At 39.8% G+C, this 23373-nt stretch overlaps 1 pseudogene; it reads left to right on the forward strand.

Moving 5' to 3' along the window:
* LOC122360341 overlaps window positions 1–23373 on the forward strand; it is a 128452-nt pseudogene that overhangs the window by 60993 nt on the left and 44086 nt on the right.

The raw sequence follows: 23373 nt of genomic DNA on the forward strand, positions 1-23373 counted from the left end.
TTACATTAGCCATTTACTAGTGGTAATTAAGCACATATTAATGCCTTATTCTACATGATCTTATTCTACATCCTTAATCATACCCAATATCTAAACTTAACAACCACAACTCTTAATAAGCAGCAAATTAAGAATTTATGGAGGGAAAAGTCATAGTTAATAGTTAACAAGTGTTACCTATTCTACTGTGTTTTTTCTTCTTCTTAATCATAGTTGTTCATGATTCCTTTGTTTGTTCTATTCTGCAGATTCATTCAGGTCCCAAATATTCTTTGGTTTTCTATGTTTTTTTTTCAACCCTTTCCAACAATGACTGTTGGATTTTAAGATCCATCTTTTCACAGTGAGGATCGACTTATATGGCAACTTTTATAGACGATTGAAATATTTACTGACGCCAGAAGAAAAAAGCTATGCATTAAAGGGTTAGTTCATCCAAAAATGAAAATTCTGTTATTACTTACCCTCATGTCGTTCCAAACCCATAAGTCCTTTGTTCATCTTTGGGACACAGATTAAGACCTTTTAGATGATATGATTGTAATATCCTTGTTGTCTATGGAGGGCCAAAGATATCTTTATTTGTGTTCAAGATGAACAAAGGTCTTAAGGGTTTGGAATGACACAAGGGTGAGTAATTAATGACTGAATTGTCATTTTTTGGTGAACTAACCCATTAAAAGCCAGGGGGTTGAAAACTTTTGAACTCTTAATGCATCTTTTTCCTTCTGGAGCATCAGTGAGCACATGAACCTTCTGTAATAGTTAACACTTGAGTTCAATAAACAACAACCTGAATTTTGTATGATCCTCTTATTTTGGTAAAATAATTATTTAGCAGTTTCTGCAAGGTGCATGTAAACTTTTGACTTTAACAGTAGATAGCCTTTTATCTCCTCGAATACTTGTTTAATTCCTCAAGAAATGTATTTCTTTTCCACAAGAGGAAGCTTGACTTTCATTACATTTTTATGTACCTATAAGCATTTGGGTTGGGTTGGCACAGCCAGAAACATCAGACTGGACTTCCTCTATATTTTACCGTTATGAGTCAGTAATGTACTAACTGGAAAAATTGCGTATTTGTCTTCTGGTGTTTAGGAATGGTATAATCCATCACAATACCTTCATATTACTTCTCTATGACTGCAATTTTCATAATACGAGCACTTTAAGAAAGTTCAAAGCTATAATGATCTAGATGGTGTCCATTTTAATTTGTTGCTCTACCGCTGGCTATCCTACCGACAGTTTTACTTACTAATGGTGTGAGTGTTGCTGGCTCATCGAAGTGTATATGAGTTTCCACCAGCAATCTGTAGATTTCTCCTGGAGCTTTTCCAGTCCACCTGGACACAATACCACCTGTTACTAACAGCGCTAGACCACACAACAACAAATGTAATTACTGACCTGACCTCTACCCATTCTAATCACCCTCGCCAGGCCGACAGCGGTAATAACGTGTGATTTATAATCATTCTAGCAGTCTGAGTGTGTCACACTCTGGACTTTTGTTATTGTTTTTGTCTCGAGCCACGTGTTGTCTGTGCCCTGCCTTCCCTTGATGTGTAATTGTGTAATTGTCTCCAGCTGCGTCTTGTCAATTTAGTTAATTTCCTGTGTTTTTAAGCCCTGTGTTTTCGTGTGTGCACCTTGTCGGATTATCAAAGTTACTAAGTTTCAACGTTACTATGTTTCAACGTTACTCTGTTTTGTTCCCAGCTCTTTTCGTGGTTTTTGTTTTGGCTTTTGTATATTTATTTTGTCATTTTTGGATTAAATATATTTAAGTTTATTTCGAGTCCCGAGTCCTTTCCGAGAAAACCACGGAATCGTGACAGGATAATCCGACCATCACCATAAAAGTAAAGCGCGCTTTTTCCCCCTTTTGTTTTTGGGTTTGTTTTTCATGGATTCCCCTACAACGACCCAAATTTCCTCATCCTCCTGCTGGAGCAGGAGGATCGCTCTCTCGAGGGCTACACTAAGGACTTCCTCGCCTCGCGAACTACTCGCGCTTCCCGGACGGCTTTTTGTGCTCGATTCACTTCCGCGGACTGAACACCACCACACGAGCAAAGCTGTCCGGGACGGCCCTCGAGAGAGCGCCGCCGCAGACATCGAGTGGGTGCTGGTGTCCTGCAACTCGCCGATGACGGTTGCGCTGGAGGACAACGACACCAGCCCCACTCCAGATCCTGAACCCAGCCCATCATCTCCCGCGTCGCGGAGGCCAGGCCTGTGCCACGGGAGGGCGCAATCGCTGAGCCGGGGGCGACCACGGAACCATCGCTGAGGAGAGCGACAGAGCCGTGGAGCGCCACCGACCCGAGCCGATTGCGACAGACCAGGTGCGTGAGCGGGCATCAGAGCTTGCCGCGGTGGAGACAGCCGACAGCGAGAGCGCCGGTGGAGCTCCGCCCACTGCAGATCGGCTGAGGATGAGCTGATCATCCAACTGGGGCTGCTGGATCTACAAGAGGAACTGGATGATGTGAACTTAGACTGGGCACCTCCGTGTATCCTGAGTCGCTGGTCCCGCCCAGCCGCCCTGTTAGCCCGCTGGTCCCGCCCAGCCGTCCTGTTAGCCCGCTGGTCCCGCCCAGCCGTCCTGTTAGCCCGCTGGTCCCGCCCAGCCGCCCTGTTAGCCCGCTGGTCCCGCCCAGCCGTCCTGTTAGCACCCTAGAGACCGCTCCTGTGCGCTCTCCCGAGTTCCAGTGCCCGCGCCCGAGCGCCCCCGAGTTCCAGTGCCCGCGCCCCGTGGCGCTCTCCCCGAAGTTCCAGTGCCCGCGCCCGTCGCGCTCCCGAGTTCCAGTGCCCGCGCCCGTCGGCGCTCTCCCGAGTTCCAGTGCCCGCGCCCGTGGCGCTCCTCCAGTGCCCGCGCCCGTCGCGCTCTCCAGTGCCCGCGCCCGCGCTCCTCCAGTGCCCGCGCCCGCGTCGCGCTCCTCCAGTGCCCGCGCCCGTGGCGCTCCTCCAGTGCCCGCGCCCGTGCGCTCCTCCAGTGCCCGCGCCCGCGCGCTCCTCCAGTGCCCGCGCCCGTGGCGCTCCCTCCAGTGCCCGCGCCCGTGCGCCTCTCCAGTGCCCGTGCCCGTGTGCTCCTCGAGTTCCAGTGCCCGTGCCCTCGAGCGCCCCGAGTTCCAGTGCCCGTGCCCCGAGCGCCCCGAGTTCCAGTGCCCGCGCCACGAGCGCCTCCCGAGTTCCAATGCCCGCGCCCGAGCGCTCCCAGTTTTCCCACCCTCCCACCCTAGTCACACCATGACGATGGATCCCAGCAGCCCCTGCGCTCATCCTCAGCTCACCATCACGAGCTCGCCACGGGTCTGCCGGTCCCCATCGCCGCCGAGGTCACCGTCCCGCCTCCGAGTCCCGGACTCCTCCTCGGCTCGTAGACCCGTCGGCTCCCCCTGGGCTTCTAGCTCCTCCTCTCCACCGTGGTCCGTCAGTCCACCAGCTCCACCAGGCTCCATCGTCCCTCCGGCTCCGCCTTGGTCTGTCGTCGACCATCCGTCGCCTCGGGATTCCTCTCCTCGGCCGCCGCCCCTCCATCCCACCGGCTCTGTCAGGCTCCTCCTTCCTCCGGCTCCACCTCAGTCCTCAGTCGCTCTGGCTCCGCAGCGTCCTTCCTGTCTCCCGTCTCCGTGTCAGTCGCCGAAGCCGGCGGCGTCGCCTAGGACCTCCAGCGCCTCGACGTCACCTTGGCTCTTCGGCTCTCCGCTTTGGCCTCGGTCTCCTGCACCACCTGCTCCGCCGTCGGTCGGACCCATGGAGTCGATGGCCGCTCCTCCTCCATGGCTCCTCCTCCGTCGGCGCCACCATGGACCATCATGGCTGGGCTCTGGATCTCCTCCTGCCCGACTCCTCCTGTGTCCTCCCTGGCTCCTCCTCCTTCTGTGCCCCTGACTCATGTCTGCTTGCCTCCTCCTGGGGGTCGTCCTCCACCGGAACCTCCTCCCAAGATCCGGTATTCCCAGTTCCGAGTTGTTGTTTTTTTTTGTTACTTTAGGTGCGAGGACGCACCTTCCGGGAGGGGGGCATTATGTCACACTCTGGACTTTTGTTATTGTTTTTGTCTCGAGCCACGTGTTGTCTGTGCCCTGCCTTCCCTTGATGTGTAATTGTGTAATTGTCTCCAGCTGCGTCTTGTCAATTTAGTTAATTTCCCTGTGTTTTTAAGCCCTGTGTTTTCGTGTGCACCTTGTCGGATTATCAAAGTTACTAAGTTTCAACGTTACTATGTTTCAACGTTACTCTGTTTTGTTCCAGCTCTTTTCGTGGTTTTTGTTTTGGCTTTTGTATATTTATTTTGTCATTTTTGGATTAAATATATTTAAGTTTATTTCGAGTCCCGAGTCCTTTCCGAGAAAACCACGGAATCGTGACAGAGTGTGTATCACACACACACACCTGTGTCACACCGCAGCTCCTGGTAAGACAGCTGAAGTTATCACAGGGTGAGCAATGTTAAAGACGTCTATTTCCATCCGGCGCACAGCGCAGGGCACAATTAGCTCACGTGCTAATACAGGATCTCGTCTGTAATGCAGCAGCTGTTGCCAGGCGCACTTGAACGGGGCCGCCTCATGTATGTTTCACATCGCCCTGAAGTGTGCACTAAATAGAGCGAATGCAACAGGCTGACACTCGGGTTTAGACGATTGTTGTTCCAACGTTTAGCAACACAACAGCTTGGCCCATAAATTAATTATTGTTATGGATTGAGTTGTCTGTCAGTCTGCGAGAGATGCCGCGTGAATGCGTGGTTGGGTTGGCGTGGGAACCCGAGAGCTCATTACAGCTATGGAGACAAACAAGCAATGAGCAAAATAAAATCCCATCTGCTCTTTTTTTAAATACGTTGTCTTTTCCAAGAAATAGAAGCTGAGTTTAGTGTTTTAAAACACTCTTAATGTATATCTGCTTTTTTAATGAACTTATTAGTATTATAATAATTATGTAATAGAATTTCTGCTGCTAAAACTTAGTTGGCTTATTATATAATTTATTAAGTTCTTCTCTCCTTCCTTTTTCGTTGTTTTTGTTTCAAAAATGACAATTTTATGTGATATAAAAATCTTAATGACAAAGCACTCCTACAAGGAAAAAAATATTATTTATTATTAAGATCTTGTCATATATATATATATATATATATTTTCAGTGTGCAAACCACAAAAATGACCACTGGTAGCACTTTATTAGGGAACACTATTTACTATGGACTAGAAACATATTAGCAAGGACATTACCTGAAAGCCACACTAAAGTAAATGCTGAAGTAAAAAATGCAGAATGAAAAAGAAAAAAAAGTTTATATGCAGTTTGAGCAACGTGTTCTGTTTTAACCTTCTTTCATTTTGTATCTTTGGTTAAGCGTGAGAGGCACTTCATCTGGTACAGTATTTAGTCTCTTTACAGAGAAGAAAACATTAATGGAATCTGCATCTGAAGTGGCATTTACACGTATTCACAAAGTTTAATGTAGCTCAGATGGCACATGGATGCATTTAATCTGCAATTACTGATACACACATGCTTTTTAGTTTTTAGTTTTTTTTTTTTAACAGTGATGAATTTTAAAATTATTGAAAGTGTAAAACCACTAGGCGGTAGCAAGTCTCCAAGTGAGTCGCTGAGATTCGAGCAATTCATTCACACAGCTGATTCAGTCGGGAATGAAGTCATTGAATCATTCCCTCAACAGATCTTCGTTCTTAACAGAGTAACACCACCTAAAATACTGCAACAAATTACTATTATTTCATTATATTATACCACTACATATTAGTAGTATATTAGCTGTTTATTAGAAGGTTACATATCAAAGAGTACATCCTTTTACATACCTTATAACCTTATACATAAACATAACTACTACAAATTAGAGTCGAATGAAAGAAAACATTTTGTTAACCACGAATATGTGTTTGCTAAATTTAAGCGTCGCCAAAATGTTTTTAGCATCTGAATTCAAGGTATTTGTGAATTCTGCAGTCAGAACTGCCTCAGCTGCTACTTACAGGCAATACATCTCGCCAAAACACACTAACCAAGGGCAGACGGCACAGAATGAGCTATGTGCCAGTTACAAAGGACACAGTCTTGCAGTCAAAGAAAGCTGGACCGAGAGCAGCTGAATGCATAGGTTTTGAGACGTGTTTTTCAAGGTTGAGCTATGCATCACAGATGGTACCAAGACATCCAGTGGCCAAAGATATCCAGCTGTACGGTGGTTCGGAAAAGCGTTGGCCCCCTTCCTGACTTTTTAATTTTTTTTTTTGCATGTTTGTCACACTTTAATGTTTCAGATCATCAAACAGATTTAAATATTAATCAAAGATAACACATGCAAACACGACATGCAGTTTTTAAATGAAGGGAAAGCAAAATCCAAAGCCGCACGGCCTCGTTAAAACATTACTTAAAGGTGGTGTATGTAGGATTGTCACCGAGCGGTAGAACTAGGTATTGCAGTCCAAATTCAAAATAGGCCCCTCCTACTCAGACTTGACGCACACGCATGTTGCCAGATTCCCGCTGAGACTCTTTTCGTTTGCCAGCTTCCATTACTGAAAAGAAATACGCTGCGTTTTCACCCAACCGGCAACCTGTGGCGCCGAAACACGATTGGGTAAAAATAGCGGTGGGCGGGTTTCACAAACCAAATCAGAGGCCGACATTCGGGGCCGGAACGCACATTTTCAAAGAATAACAGACTGTAGCATTGTTTTTCAGATAAAGAAGTATGACAAACATGCAAAAAATAGAATAAAAAAATCTTGAAGGGGGCCAACACTTTTTCACACCGCTGTATGTAGGCGTACATAAATCCATATTAAGAGAACATGTTTTGTGCGAACGGGCCCTGAATGTACCATATTGCTGTGGACTTCCTAAATAAAAATAAAACATTGATTTTTAAAGACTTTTTTAAATGAAAGTGCTTCACTGAATGATGTAATGTCTTTCACTGTCTCAGATATCGATTTGTTCATTGGATTATTTTGCATGTTGTGTAAACACACTAAAATATTTTCTAATAATATATTACAATACTAGGTAAAACACATCTAGACTTTTTAAAAGCAGATGGGTTTGTTTAGAGGTATAGCACAGACTCCGTAGAGTGTCACTCTGTATTGTATTTATGGGCATTGAAGAGAGCTCAGGGTATTTCAGGGGTTTAAGGGAAAGATAGACTGAAAGCTTCAAATGATTTCAGCTCTCAGCATATAAAATTATTACAAGCCGCAGAACATCATAAACAAGAAATGCCATTATTTTCGCCCGCCTATCCTTCGATTCAGTGATAAATTGCACATTTTCAGAGAATAGCGTTACTGCTCCCTTGTCTCAAAATGGTTTCGTTCATGCTTCTCAATGTTTTTTTCAGGCTCTTGCCATGGGAATGATGACAGAGTATTACCACTACATTTTTACTACCCTGGTAAGTTATGTATGAATCTTTATATTATAAATCGCATTCAAAACCACAATGACATTCATAAAATCATTTGGGAATCAGGCTATTATATTCCCTAAGTAGGAACAGAGAAGCTTTTTTTTATTCTAGTGCTGTTTTCCATTTTACTGTCAAGGAAACATTCTATTATTATTTTAAAATGTCTTTTTCCCTATCCCATTTGCAGGTTTAAAATAAATATATATATATATATATATATATATATATATATATATATATATATATATATATATATATATATATATATATATTATTGGAAGTATTTATGTTTAATTCAATACAATCATTTATACAGCAGGTAAATGTAATAACTTTTTTGTATCAATAGGAAAAGCTGTCAGATAAAGGAAGGAATATATATTGCAATTATTTCATGACTGGTAAAAAGAACCCCACTAGTATTTTGCGTTTTAGGGTTTTTTTTCTCACATTTTTCAGGATCTCTTCGCGTTGGATGTGGAGCCCTATCGCTACAGCGGGGTCAACATGACAGGATTCCGGATCCTGAACACGGAGAACAGCCAGGTGTCCTCCATCATTGAAAAGTGGTCCATGGAGCGTCTGCAGGCGCCCCCTAAACCAGACTCTGGCCTGCTGGACGGTTTCATGACAGTAAGCTGCTTTTACAGCATCTTATTGAGGCCATCTGCCTTTGGTTCCATCACGTGACAACCATACGCTGTTTTAAAAGCAGCACTTATTTTATACATTCTCCGAACGTTAGATAACAACACTACCAGTTATTAGAGTTTGAGATATCTGCTAACACTTAACACTTTTTATGGTCCCCAAAAGACATTCTCTGCTTTGCAGGTACGCCAACTTATTTCGCTAACCCTAGCGCTAATGCGTTTATACCTGACCAGTTTATCAATACTCTTAATACAGATTTAGTTGATACGTGGTTGCAAAGTTGCTTATAGTTTGATAGAACATCTAAAATGGCCCATCGAAAACATTGTTTCTCACACATAGTAAACGGAATTGAAATAAAAAGTAACCTCAAACATTTTAGTGCATACTATACACGCCATTTTTATCCTTGCATTTAATTCGTTATTTATTCCAAGTCATTTTGGTTCGCCGTTTTCAAGGATGAGGTCATGCTGGCACCTGTTTAACTTGGCTCGACAATGTGACAGATGAATTTGTGCCAAAAGAACGATAAGTTTGACTGCTAACTACGCCCGATTAGTATTTAGCATTTAGCGTAACGGAGTAGAGCGGGAAGGAAGCTCAGACGGATTTTGGTGGTTATTGTTTCAAGTCTCTCGTCTGCTATTTACAGTAGTTAAGTCATCAGAAAGCACGGTACGAAAATACAGTCAAGGTGATAACAGTAGAGTTTGTTTTTAATTGATGCTGCGGGAAGTTGTTTGCTCTGTCTGCGTATAGCACTACTCCCCAGAGAACTTGAACCCACAACCTGCAGGGTACACTGCGATCTGAGGCGTGTGTGATAAACAGGGACTCTGCTGTAGTGATCTAAAAACCGTCTGATATCAGCACACTGGCAGTATCCCAGTTCTTCCTCAACAGTGGCTCTCCTATCCGGGAAAAGGGCCAAAATATGAACTCACTAGAGGCTGGGTGAGACGGAAACAGAGGAAAGATGAGAACTCGCATGCCAAAAAGATCTAACCTGCCAAAATAACTCTCATGGGACACAACACAATGACACTTCATTGGACTCGTTCCTTTATGTCCTGTTTAGAGAGAAATTTACCCAGCTATGATGAGTGAAGACTTAGATTCTGTCATGATTTACTCACGCTCATGTCATTCCTAACCTGTCTGGCTTCTTTGGTCTGTGGAACACAATAGGAGATATTTAGCAGAATGCAAGGGCCCCCGTGGGTGCTTAAAGTCATGCCTTTTAATCGCTTTTATACATTTATGGTTGTTAAAAAGGCTCTTAAATGATAATAATAATGTTGTTTGGGCTCATCATGGAGCTTATTAAAAGTATGCCACCCGCTTGACTTCCCAATCAACTCCATTATTGTGTTGATTTGTAATATTTTTATTTGTTCAGGTCTCTAAAAGGTCTTAAAGGGATACTCATTCTCGACTCATTAGAAATCCATAAGACTAAAAATGAAGATACGATATTGTTAATGTTCTCTTGTTATTTTTTTGTCTATCCATTAAAACTCCCAGCAAACAAACGTTTCAGGCATCGACAGATACAGAAAGACATTGTAAAAGTAACCCATATATGAAGAGGGGTTTATTTCGCTTTCGTTTTTTTCACGATGAACAGAGTTAATTATATATAAACCTTAATTGATGGACGTATATAGAACAAATATGGTAAATGAAAGCTGAGGTTTGTTTTCACATGTCAAGCAAGCGTGGCGTGCAAGTATTTGAACTTCTTTTTCCACACCAAACTGTTATTGCAGTGATTTCACATTAACTTCTACAAACGAAAGCCTAAAAGGTCCTAAATTGGAGCAGAAAGTCATAAATTCTTAAAATCTTGGCCCTGAATGTGGCATGCACTGCAAACATAATTAGGTTTTCTCGTCTTGTTTTCTAATGCAAATATCCGAACTTCTTTAAATCAAGACTAAGGAAGTTAACAAACTACAAATGTCCAAAAATATGTTGAGTTTGCTTAAAATAACAACAAATATGTCAGTAAGTCCATTGGCAGATATTTGCCCTTGGTGTGGTCAAAACATTTTTTTGATTTTGATTACTTTCTCAGAAAGATTATTATTATTATTTTTAAAAATATTATGACATTTTGCTTCTCTTGATTTAGGAATGTTTACACATTTGCATTGAAAAACAAGACAATAAAAATTAGGAACTTTTTTTTCGTAAAATGAAATAAAAAAAATAACAACGTAACAGTAGACCAAATGTCTCAGATGTGTTATATGTCATGTCTTCTAAAGTAACCTGAGATGATGTAACATAGTTGACTTGGTCCACTTTATAGTCCACTTTAGACATCCTACTAACAAGTAAGTTGCAATTTCAACTAGCAGTCAATAGAGTATTAGACTAATGACTTCTAGCATTTTATTTTAAGCGGTCCATAAGATACAACATAATGACTATCAGAAATTCGCAAGTATATCTCAACTTGGTCTACTAACCCTAAACCTACCCTAACAGTCTACTCTGAGAATTAGTAGAAATTTAGCTGCAAATAATAAAAAATTAAGAGATGTAGTTAGTCACTTATAGTTAGCAGACTTATTAAAGACTCCAATTTATTCCTCACACAAATTCATTGTAGGACTGTAGGAGAAAAATTTAGAAATATAATTCACAAGTTGCATGAAACTTTTATATAGCATTTTTTGGAGCTTAAGAGCATGTTCGAAAACATCTCATGGCAGAATCAAAATCGTACAGCTTTTGGCGAGCAATCCTTCAATAATCCGAAGAAAGAATCCAGTAGAGAGTGAACTGCTGAAGGGAGGCCAGCTGGAAGGTAAATTTCCCTTTTCTAACCCAGTCGATTAAAAGACTCAAAGCCTTTAATTAGCTGACTCAGCCTGTCTTACAGTAACTCATCAGTCTATGTTCACTCATCAGCTCAGAGAAAGGACAAACTCTCGCTGTTCAAGACTGTCTATCCACACGCCAATCCCTTTCAGCTATAACGCTGACAGCCACGATTATTTAGAAACCATAATGGTTCAGGTTTTCCTGAGAGCTGCATTCGAAGGCAGGCGTTAATTAATCAGCCAAATGGCAATCAGTCAGAGGCTAATGCATATTGACACCGTGAGAAGTTTCTGTAACTGTTTGATTAGCAGTTTCACTGGTTCGCTATATTTATGGTTCTGTTGAAGCTTTTAGCGAACCACTGTAACACTTGTTGGGCTAATAACAACGACAGCAACAATAATAAAAATATAAATAATTATTATTATAATTATTATATTTGTTGCATTTGTTCAAAGCAAAATTTTAGATTAAGCAAATTCTAAAATAAACAGCTCACTGACTGTTGCATATTGATGAAGAATATTTAATACAAATTGGCAAAATTGGCAACAAATTTCCAATCTTTATATCCAAAAAAAAAAAAAAAAATATGTGTGTATATATATATATATATATATATATATATATATATATATATATATATATATATATATATATATATATATATATATATGACAACCTGTAAATAAATAATAAGTCATTACATTTTTTTCTTTAACAACAATTCTGCAAGCTTTTTTTTTTTAAATTTGCTTATATTTTTCTGCAAGTGTACCAACAGTGCTGTATTGTTAGGGCTGGTGTACGCGAGATTCGTTCATGGGCAGTGGGATATCAAATTCCACATATTTTCTCTTTGGACAATAATTAATCTTCATACGGTGAAAGGCTGCCCTAAGTCACGGTTTAACATGGATAATGAAAATGACCTAACAAGGTCCTCAGACTTATTAGCATAATTTCCTTCGGTGCTAATTGCTTTAGCTTCTGTCTGATTTACTTGGAAGGAGCTCATCTACAGGACAACTCATCATCGAGCAGAAAAACGCCCATTCATGGCTGCAGCGCCAGTGTCCTTGTGGGTTTATCTAAGGAGACAGAACAGAAAAAGTGTCCAGATAAAAAAAATACAAAACTTTACTGGGACACTTTCGAATGGAAAGGGCACTTTAAAATGTTACCAGCAAAATGGTATACTGTTTTGATATTGCTACTGTCTTAAAACGAAACACAATTTTTAACAGTGATTTGGCATATAGTTGGACAACTTTTTACCCAAGACCAAAGTGAGAGCATGATGTGATTGCTACTTACGTTCCTGAGGCAAGATCAGACACAAAATGCTCTGAAGTCTTGGTGAGCTTCTTGGAAAAAGTTACCCGAAAGATCACAGTTCATTATGAGAGAAAGTGGTGAATGGAAATGAGCAATGTCTTCAAAAGTATACGTAGATAGTACTGACTCTATAGTATAGCACGCTGTAGTCTGCACCGTTTCATAAAGTAATAGCAGCCCGATACCTTTACAACCATCTGCTGTGATGTCTGTTTATCAAAGAGCAAAAGAAAAAAGGAAATCGATAACTTTTGAAGCTTTTGGGATTCATCTATGTTTAATTTAGAATTTTGCATTCAGTTTCTGTGTATTTCCTATCTGCTGGAGGGCTAAGTAAAGTATGACTTTTATTAAATTGGGTTTATCTGCAGATTGAGTAACACTTTATTTTGACGCGTCCTTGTTACATATGCTTACTGTTATAATAACAATAAAATATGCATAATTACAATCAAGTAATCCTAATCCTAATAGTGATTACATAGTTAATTGATATTTACTCAGTTCTTAAATAAACAGTATTATTACTCAGTAAAGTGTAATACATGTTACAGTTGATAGCTTTAAATTATATTATTATATGTTGAATGGCTATATTTAATAAAAAAAAATCTTAGTGACATCAATAGTATTGGTATCACTGATAACTCACCTTCAGTCTTAAAAAATATTAAAAATACAATGTCTTTATGTGTTTTTTTATATTCATTTGATGATTGAATGTACAATTATTGCAATGTAAAAGTATATACAAATTTTGTTGTTATGTGGGAAAATAATTACGATTAATTTCAACAAATAAAGGTGTGATTATATAGTTAGTTTTTTTTTCTTAATAATGACTAAAATAAATGTATATGTTGATAGACGTTTATTTTTAAGAATGCAGTGGCACAAAATATAAACGTCTCCACTGACATTCTCAGTCATGCGTAAATTCTGGCTGCCTGTGTATGATAGATATAGCCTTTCCTCCAATAAAAAAGTGACCCTATGGGTCATTTGTGCAAGGGCCTGTATTTACCTATATTTACATTCTAAAGTTAAGATAGTGTTGTGTCAGTCGTCGTGAAAAGCCATATGAATGTCATTACCAATCAAAATGCATGTTTATTTAAATGCAACATGGATTTTTTACACCGATCTCATAGTAATTTGCATATTTCAGTAGATGTAATTCATACGAATGACCACATCTAACAAACTTCTAAACCTACCACAAACGCATGATTATATGACTGTATATCACTGTATAACCCAACTGAGCTTATTTCAGGGATCCGATGACATAAACAGTCTTACTGGGTGTAGGAGAGGTTGGATAGATCCGTTGTTAATGTCTTGGGAGAGATCTTCTTGATGAGCAGCTCTCGGCAGGAGTAAACATGCTCGAAGGAGACAGGTGATACTCGGCCCCACCGACGCGTCTCTATTCAAAACCTACCGTTCCTCAAATAGCCCATAAAGCACGAGTATCAACCTCCGTATCTTTCATTACACCCATTAAACTTTCCACAAGTCCTTTTTGCTTAACAAATGGGCTCCTTGAGGAGCTGCCAGCTTTCTCTGATCCCATTAACCCCTCCATTCCAAGGTCATCACAGTATTGCCTAGAAAGAATCCCTGTTTAATGGCAATCCCTATACCCACAGGGCTTTAACACATTTAGGTTTTCTGGAATAATCCAGGAGCCCCGGAGAGAAACGACTGAGCTCACTAGCCAGAAATGATTGAAATGACTCCATAATGTGTGGGTGCATGTGACGAGCATGTGATGTTGCATTTGGCTGGGAAATTTCTTCACTGCGCCTTGGCCGCATCTTCATTGCTGCGAGATGAGAATGTCTCTCTAATGCTCTGGTATTTGAGAAAAACCCCACCCTAGCTGCCTCCTCCCTCCAAATGAAGCCCCTTTAAGCCATGGCCGACTGCCTCCTCCATGGATAAGTGTGGTTGGTTGGTTTTGGTTTGGATCGAGGCGCTGAGATTTGGCTCAGACCTGAACCACATGCTGTTGGAGGTATTTGCACTGCTGTTAGGTTGACATGAGGAGGATCTGACATGAGCATTGCAGCTCAGCCTGAAATACTGTGCCAGCATTTGTGCACCTGAACCATGCAGGGATCTCCGATCTTTTCGTCTGTAAAGATTTTCCATAAAGCATAGGCTTCTACCCCCAAAAGACATTTTCTCACTCTTGCAAATGGATGTATTCTAAAATGGCAGCAGTTTATTGCTCGGTTTCAACTCACTGCACTACTTTGCGTTCTATTGTTTATACAGGCAGCTGTCTAACCAAAATGGAGCCTCGTACATGATTGATTTCAATTAGGCAGCAAAAAAGACTTGACCTACAATTGATTCCCTTTGGGTTTGAAGTCATCATGTTGCTAAGCTAATGCCATGGTACATGGTAATAAGCATAAAACATACTTATATTATTACACCTATTTATGTTTATATTGGAATGCCGGGCAAAATAATACATTTTAATTTCTTTGGTTCTTTATTATTGTGAACATGGAGGTTAACACCTATAGTAACCCACAGTTACAACCCTTCAAGACATTCAGGTGTTTGTCCTTAAAATGCTCTTTTGCGTCAGACTAATTTCTTATGAATCTCATTTTGCTGCTAATTATAAAACATAATTTAGAGCGAGTAATGGAGGCACGAGCTATTGATGTGAGGCAATGTCACTTAGCTTTTTAGCTTTTTTGTGAACTATATCACTGAAAAAGTAAATCTAATAATATAGCAGTAATATGCAGTGCACGTGTTTCTGTACTGTATGTGTTTGAATGTAAAGAGAGAGAGAGATAGAGAGAGCAGCAGGAAGAAAGCACACTTTGCATAGAAAATTAAAGGTAATTTAGTTGGGAAAATGCATGGAAAATATCTTTATATTCTCCTACTGTTGGTCATATGTGTTTGCTTGGTTTGTTGGCACGGTTATTTGGAACAACTAAGCAGATGACAGGCCTGGAACTACTAACGGTTGACCCAAATATTAAAATCATTTCGAATTTACTGTAATGCAATCATCTGGTTTCCCACACTCATCTTGCCTCTTCCTTTCTTTGCAGATTTTTTATTGTTTTTTTTCTGCTGTCTTGGAGCGACATGAGAAGAGCACAGAGGGAATAGTGGGAATAGTGCCCACCACTTTATGAAATGTACACAGAAGGGATGCATCTAATAAAGATGGAGCATCTCCAGTCGGATAGCAGTTTGCATTTAGTTTGTGTGCGTATTATTGTGAGCATCACTTCACTGCTGCAGTGTGCTACCTGTAATTTTTCTGGCAAGCAGTTGTTGCTGATATTATCAGTGTCTGTCCCGCACACAGCTCACATGCTCCACTTTTGCTTAGCATTGCTATTTTCGGTGGCTCGTGTCGCCATCACCATCGCCTGTGATGCCTTAAAATGCTGTCTAAGTAGGCAGCTCTCTTGTTTTTGGAACGGGGCTTATGTTTGTGCTGGCGGTTTTACATTTAACCCACTCACAATTGCATCAAAACTGCTCATTTTTGAATTGCGGAACACAGCGAGAACAACAAAAAATGACATGAAAAATGTGTCTCGGTTTGGTTCCGCCGGATTGCAATTATGTTTTTTTTTTTTTTGATTGGGGTGTTGTGCTGTGGAGTAGAAAAGTGCTGTCACATGGAGGCTGATCCGACACACGAGGCTAGATTAATGACTCCGGGCCCTGCAGTGTAACCATCAGGTATCCAGTAAGACAAGTGTCTCTAGAGGCAGGTAACACCACAGACAGGAGCCATCATGTTGATTTTGGGAAGCTGAAACAGTGCCATTCCGTTCTTCCCCTCTATACTCCCTACTTTCCCTGAGGAATTCTTGCGGTTGCATCCTCTTCCTCCTGGGAGCCACAATGTGTTGCTTCTCATTTCCCCAAATCATATCTCTTCTCTAAGCACCACAACAAAAAACATCCCTTTGTCCTTCCCTGAAGTGGAGAGTATCGGGTCTGTTTCTCTTCCCGATTTCTTTCTTTCCTTATTATTCAAAATAATAAAATAGCACTGGCTGTTCGAATGCTTCTAGGAGAATATCAGGATGTTATAAGTGGAGTGATGAAGCTTCCCAGTTACTGAGAGAAGGCTTGTGCTGTCGATAGTGCACTGGTTTTGGCTTTGCCTCGGTCAGCACCTAAAGCCATCATTAGATCTGTGACTTTGACTGCTGGTCGACTCACTCTGCTCATTCTCTGCATGTTTAACTGTCATTGTCATGAGCTGTGCCAGCTCAGCAGCTGATGCTACAGGGCACCTCTGGGTCTGAGTTTATGAACAGACCAGCAGAGAGGAACGCGGTATCAGCACTGATCTAGAACCTCCCTCTGGGACTACCATCTTTATAGACAGACACTAGAACAGAACCTTTTGAGTAGAACTCTTGAAACAGTTTTGTATTGCCATCTGGCAGTCTGAAAGAGCATTTGAATTTGAAAAACACATTTGCATTTCAAATAAGGCAAGCATCACTATTAATATCAACCCAGACTCATTGGGAAAATGTGCCCGTGGCGACATTTCTGCAAAATTATATTACTGTACATTGCTTTTTGCACATTTTGCGACATATTCTAAATGGAAAGTCCAGTGAGTGATGTTTTATCAGAACAGATCATGTGGAAGTGGCTATGTTTTATTAAATAGTTTTATGTACATTTTGAGGCATTTCAGAAATGAAACATCTGGTGAGTGGTGTTAAAAGGTTATTGCATTTGAAAATAATGTACCTAAACTAAACCTAACCGATTGGTTAAAATGTGAGACAAAAATGGAACCATGAAGGAACCATTTGCTGAAGGAACCAATTTTACTTGCTTTTACTTTGAGCTGTTTTGCCATGTTTTGTTTTACTGTACTTGTATTTAAGCACTCCGCATTGCAGGTGTAATACTCTACCTGGTGAGCTAACAAGAAAGTTTACTATGCCAAAACACCCATATATTCGGAGCTGGTTGTTTGATATAAACAGTAAAATATAATAGTTATCGATTTCCGCTCTGCAGCACAGTGACTACCAGCTCAGGTACTAATTGTGTTTAGTTGAAGGTTTAATTTGAGTTCAGAAATAATTCTGTGTGACTTTAATAGCTATAATGTATTGATAGTTAATTGAATGTATATCGTCTGATTAGGACACAGCCGCCCAGAACACTCAACTTGCAGTGCCCTAGCAGCTAATCAAACCACCTTAGCGACTACCCAATCCTTTCCTAGCAACAGTTCAGAAAAACCTAGCAACCATGTCTTTTTAACTGACTCAGTGTATTTGTCTGACTACTATGTCTTCGGTTATTTAAAACTCCATTTATAAGACTCCACGTTAGACCATTTAAAAGCATGTCCGTTTATGCGACTCACAAAGGAGCTCTGTTTAATTGGTGAGGCCATTCTTTCATAGTCTTAGAAACTCATTTATGGCTCCCAGAAGAGTTTGGACATGCATGCATTGGTTTAGGGTCACCAAGTTATAACTCTGACTTGTCATATCTTTGCAAAGAAGGCAGAAAGATTCACTAGTTGGATACATTTAAAAAAAAAAAAAAAAAAAAAACCAAGAAGCTTGTATTTCTTACAGAAAACTGCCATGCATTAAACGTTTATGTCTTTATGGTGATGTGAACAAAATGTCATCTCATATGTATTCACTATAACATTATATAGTTATTTTAAACAGTGAATGATGTTCTTTTTTTGTTTTGTTTTTGTTTCTATTGTTGCGTGAATAACATTAGGGACAGCAGTAGGTTTATTAGACTAGATGACCTTCAACACAACAAATATAGACGTTGTTACGCCAATTTCCAATTTAAGACCTTAAAAGTTTGTGTTCCTAACACATTGTCATTATATGTATTCAAACACTCAAACAATGGTGTCACTCTTGTCCACTAGTCACATATTATATCCTCTTTATTTATTATTTTTCTAGTTTTTTTAGCTTAAAAATATATCGTTCTTAATGATATATGCATAAACTGACATATATTACTGGTATTGCTGTAGTGCACATAAACATTTTTAAAGCACAAAACAGCTGTTGAAATGCGATAATAGGATGAGCTAGAAACACATTACCGAGTTTATATATTTATATCAGCTCGTGTAGTTATGTTTTTTTTTTTTTCACAACATTTCATAGAGTGCCACGTGCACTTTTACCACCATCAGCTGAGACATTTCATCACAAATGAGCAAAGAATACAGTCGAGATCCACTTTATGTGCTTGAAGAGACTGATAGGTCATATGAGATCGTTTCTCATAGAGCACATCGTATTCCAAAGCTGATGACCAATGGTAAAAGGAAGATGGGTTTGTTCCTTTGTCTTCAGTGATAATGATGGAAAATCGGTAACCATCTTAGTAAGCGAGCAGAACAGCCTAGCCACTGCCTGACAACCATCTACAGCACTCTTAACATTGTGTAAATTGTGGAATGTAATGATACAACCATGCAGTCCACTTTTGTGTGTTGACTGTCAATGCATGTAGAATTCAGTTCCACAGATTAACCATTTATTACACTCGCAGGAGTAATGGCAGCATGTGCATGTTTTTTCTTCCCCAATGGGAAGCCTCGAATTGCTACGAACGCAAAATAGAATTATTGGATTGCATCTCACTCTCAAATGCACCACGGATATGCATGAATACAAACACTCAAAATACGAAACCTTGTCTGATAAGTTTATTTTAAAGTGAAGTGCAATACAAAAACTCATTTAAACTTCTGTGAAATAACTTAAAAAGAGTTTTTTTTATAGCTGGAGGTATCACTTTTGCTGACTTAAAAATGGATCTGCTGGATTAGAGTTGTTGTTATCTTTGTCTGTTCTCGCATTAGTATTTTTGCATATTTTAATCGTTTTTACAAAATAGATGTTTAGATTGTAATGAAACAATTAGATTGTCCATGCAAAAAACAAAACAAAACAAAACAATACATATGCTATGCATTTATTTGGAGCTGAAATGAAATAAAAGAAATTGAAATAAAAATGAATAAATAAAACAACGACATACGCAATATTAAAATTGATTCATTTCAGTTCAGCAGAAAAGTCACTTGGCTTTAACAATAATGAAAGAAACCACTTATGATTTATCTGAGATATAAAAAATATCAAAATAAATTTTAATACACACGTCTCAATTTTGTTTTGAGATGTACTTGCATATATATATATAAGGCTTTTTAAAATGTGTTTTAGTCCGAAATGGCTCTTTCAGAACATGATTTGAATATTAACATCATCCACAAAGCACAGTAGTGTCTAAATATGTAATTACATAATGTCTCTGATGCTTATGTTGTTTTATGTCATAATATAGACAAAACACTCTTTTGGATGCTCTGTCTTCTCTTTAAAGAATAATTCTCGTGTGCCTTTTATATTATATTATACCATATTATATCTATATCTTATAATACACATTTTCGTTAAATTAATAAATAAATATATGGACATTTCTTACTCTATGTGCAACAAGTCAATTATATTGCATTATATGTTAATCATATTTCATTAGATGCTGATTATAGCATTACATTTTGTCTTTAAGCATGATGTCTCTGCTGTCTCTTTCAACATTTATATCTCTGATGGAGTCTACGGCAGACACGTCTTGGGGTGTTAACAATTATTTGCTTATTTATAAGTACATTTAAATAAAATGCACCGACGATCACTTATTCATTCTTTCATATGTATATATCTATACAATATGCATGTATATTGAGACAGATTTTGTGCCACTGCTAGATTTTGCATCGTGTCCCTTTAAAATAAAACATACAATAAAAATTAAGCAAAAAAAAAGTATATGGTTACATGTTTTGTAAATGCATGCATAAATGCGAAAAATTTGATTTCAGGAAACATTTTACATTTGAATAGCTATATTCTAATTTAAATATTCTAATTTAATATTCAGGTTTTGTCATCATTTTTAAGAAATGTATTTTAAATTGGTATTTGATTTTACATTTCACCCAACAGATACTTCCAGCGAAGGTTTTTGGTATATTTGCATTTTGAATTCTGTCTGTTTCTTAAAAGATAAGTAAATAAATAAATAAATAAAAGTTTAGCACGCGAAGGACCCTCAGCAGCACTTTTTGATGTTTTTTTCTAAAGGCCTGTGGGCGAGTTGGAGACATTACTTCAACTGTTGGCTCATTGAAGGAAAAAATGAACCGCTGTGAACTGATCGACCCTCAACAGCATTTGGCTGTGTGTTTAAAGAGGATCGGTTTACATCCCATAATGGGCTAATATGTGTGATTATTGCTTTATTAACAGAGTTATGCGAAGCTTCATCTGATCTTTGCAAGCGGGGTGGAAGAGGAAACTTTCCAAGTCTCATACATTTTCCACACAACAGTAAACGGTGACATATAAACCTTTCTAGACAAGCTTAGAGATCTGATGTTGTCTAGGGAATGTATATAGGGTACAACAGGGCTTAAGGCAAAACTGAGGGGAAATGTGCTTTTCGGTATTCACATAGCGTATGACTGCAGAAAAAGAAAATAACATTGATGCAGCAACATTTGTGGTCAAAATAAATCATGTATCGTCTTCTGCAAATACGATATGCGTAAAATAACACCCGTGTAGCATACATGAGTCACCTCGTAGCGGATCTGCACAGGTGGAGCTGGGGAAGTTGAAGGGTTTCAAACATTAGTCTTATATTTGAATGCTGAACAGCGAGCTCATTGGCTAACAATACAGGAGGTTACCAATCATGTATAAGTTTGTATAAGTTCTATATATGTATCTCCACCATTAAAAGAATTAGCGAAAACATTTAGACCGATTCTCAACTTTTTCTTTAATAATCCTTTAGTTAGGGTTCAAATAAAACGTGCCTTAAGCCCTGTTGTTTTGTATTTCTGTAGAACCCATAATAATAAAAAAAAAGGTTTAATTGCAGAATTGGAGACCACCCACAATCTTCACAACAATCAAAGTATACGGTCCAAATCATGGGGATTCTGACATCCAGGGAATATCGGTTTCAGCGGGGATGTTGCCAGATTGTATGCAGGAATTGCTTTTCATCGAGATAAACCTATGAGTGAATATTTTGAAGCGGAAAACCAGCTTTCCTTGGAAATCTGTAATGGAGTTGCTCCTGCTGGGAGTAGGTGCTTGTCTCCGTTGTTGTTGTCAGGAAGCCCAGCCATACATTACAAGCGCAATGGTCTATTGTAAGCACACGGTGCCGAAATGCTCACGGTAGATTAGATAACCCAGGGCTCTCTCGCAACAACACTCGGGCCGTTGAGGGGGGGCAACGACATTACGGCTGTGGCAGAAATACAGATGATTTCCCATTTAACACTCCATTGAGCTCCAGGTTATTCCAAGTCCTGACTGGAGCCGAGATGCTGGAAGTACTTTTCAGCAGTTTTTTCATCACATTCAACCCCCCGCCTCCCGCTTCCCCCTCATGGGACGCCGAATCCATTTGCTCACAATAAAGAGCAGGAGGTTATTTTGTTGGGTCTCTATAGGACAATACCAATGTGTGTGTAAAGTAAAGTGTGTTTGGGAGGTTGAGAGCAAGCGAGCGAGCGGAAGGAGACAGAGAGAGATGAAAAGAGGGGCAGAGAGATGATAAAAGCACAGGAAAGTTGCTACAACAGGAGACAGTAGCAGTCTGAGACGCTGCACTCCGGCCTGTTTGCCAAACAAAGAGCCAGCAAACTCAATTAAAGGGCAGATTTCCCTCCGGATGAAGGGCGATGTGAAATTATCCCTGCCTGTTAAACCTGTCACTTCATTTCACTCTAATTATTACCTCTGATCCCCAGGAACATTTAGCTAATTGTTTTTCTCTCTTCTCCTTCATTATGTTTAATGTGACATCAAGAAGCTGCTTTATGGCTTAAGCCCTGGGGTCCTTTCCATAGCGAGAGAAAAATTGATTTTCTGTGTCTCTAAACTGATATTAGTGAGACAGTGTCATTCTGTTTATTTCTTTATTTAGTTTTATTCATTATATGTCATTTCGCCATCCGCTGGAACTGACGCTACTGGTGTTGAAATGTCAAAAGTTGTTTCCATGCCGTCTGCTCGAATATTACATTTGGTGCTATGTAGTCATTTAACCCATGACGCTGCATTTAATTTGAAGTGTGTTAACATGAGCGGCTCTGACATCTGTAGAAAAAGATTATTAAAGGAATGGATCACCCAGAAAAATGAAAATTTGCGAAAAATTTGGTCGCCCCTTAGGCCATCCGAGATGTAGATGAGTTTGTTTCTTCATCATAACAGATTTAGAGAAATTTACATGACTCGCTCCTCTGCAGTGAATGGGTGCCGTCAGAATGAGAGTCTAAAACGGCTGATAATAACAACACGGTGATCCACAAGTAACCCTAAGTCTATCAATCAATGTCTTGAAGTGAAAAGTTCATTAAAGTGCCTCTATTATGGATAACAACATAATGTCAAGGTTTAAATTTGAAACAGCACCGTCTATGAAGAAAGGTCGACTCTGAATCATTGAAACGTCTCCAGGTTACGTATGTAACCATGGTTCCTCAAAGGAACGAGACGGCGCGTTGACGGCGCTGTGTGGTTCCCCATAGCGCCATCGACATGGCTCGAGTTACTTAAGAGGAACGTCTCCAGGTTACGTATGTAACCGTGGTTCCTCGAAGGAACAAGACGCCGCTTTGATGAGGCTATTGGGAACCACATAGCGTCCATCGATGCAGCTTGAATTCCTGAAGAGGAATGAGTCATTTTTAAAACGAGGTCCAAGCTTTATATTAACGTTGACTTGAAACTTTGGCATATTGCCCACCGCTTGGTCTTTTGACATTGGAATGAAAATGCTAATTCATCCTTTGCCTGTAGATGCTGTATTAAAAACTCACAACACCACTTAAAATGAAATCGACCAATCAGTGGAGGGGTTTGGAAATAATTAATTGTCGAACAAATCATCTGGGAGTCGCTGAACAAATAAGGTAAAAATGAGGGTTTTTTTTACCTTGAATGCGTGTCAATCTGTTGTTGGGGACT

The sequence above is a fragment of the Puntigrus tetrazona genome, chromosome 16 (assembly GCF_018831695.1).
Source record: "Puntigrus tetrazona isolate hp1 chromosome 16, ASM1883169v1, whole genome shotgun sequence".
Taxonomy (NCBI): Eukaryota; Metazoa; Chordata; class Actinopteri; order Cypriniformes; family Cyprinidae; genus Puntigrus; species Puntigrus tetrazona.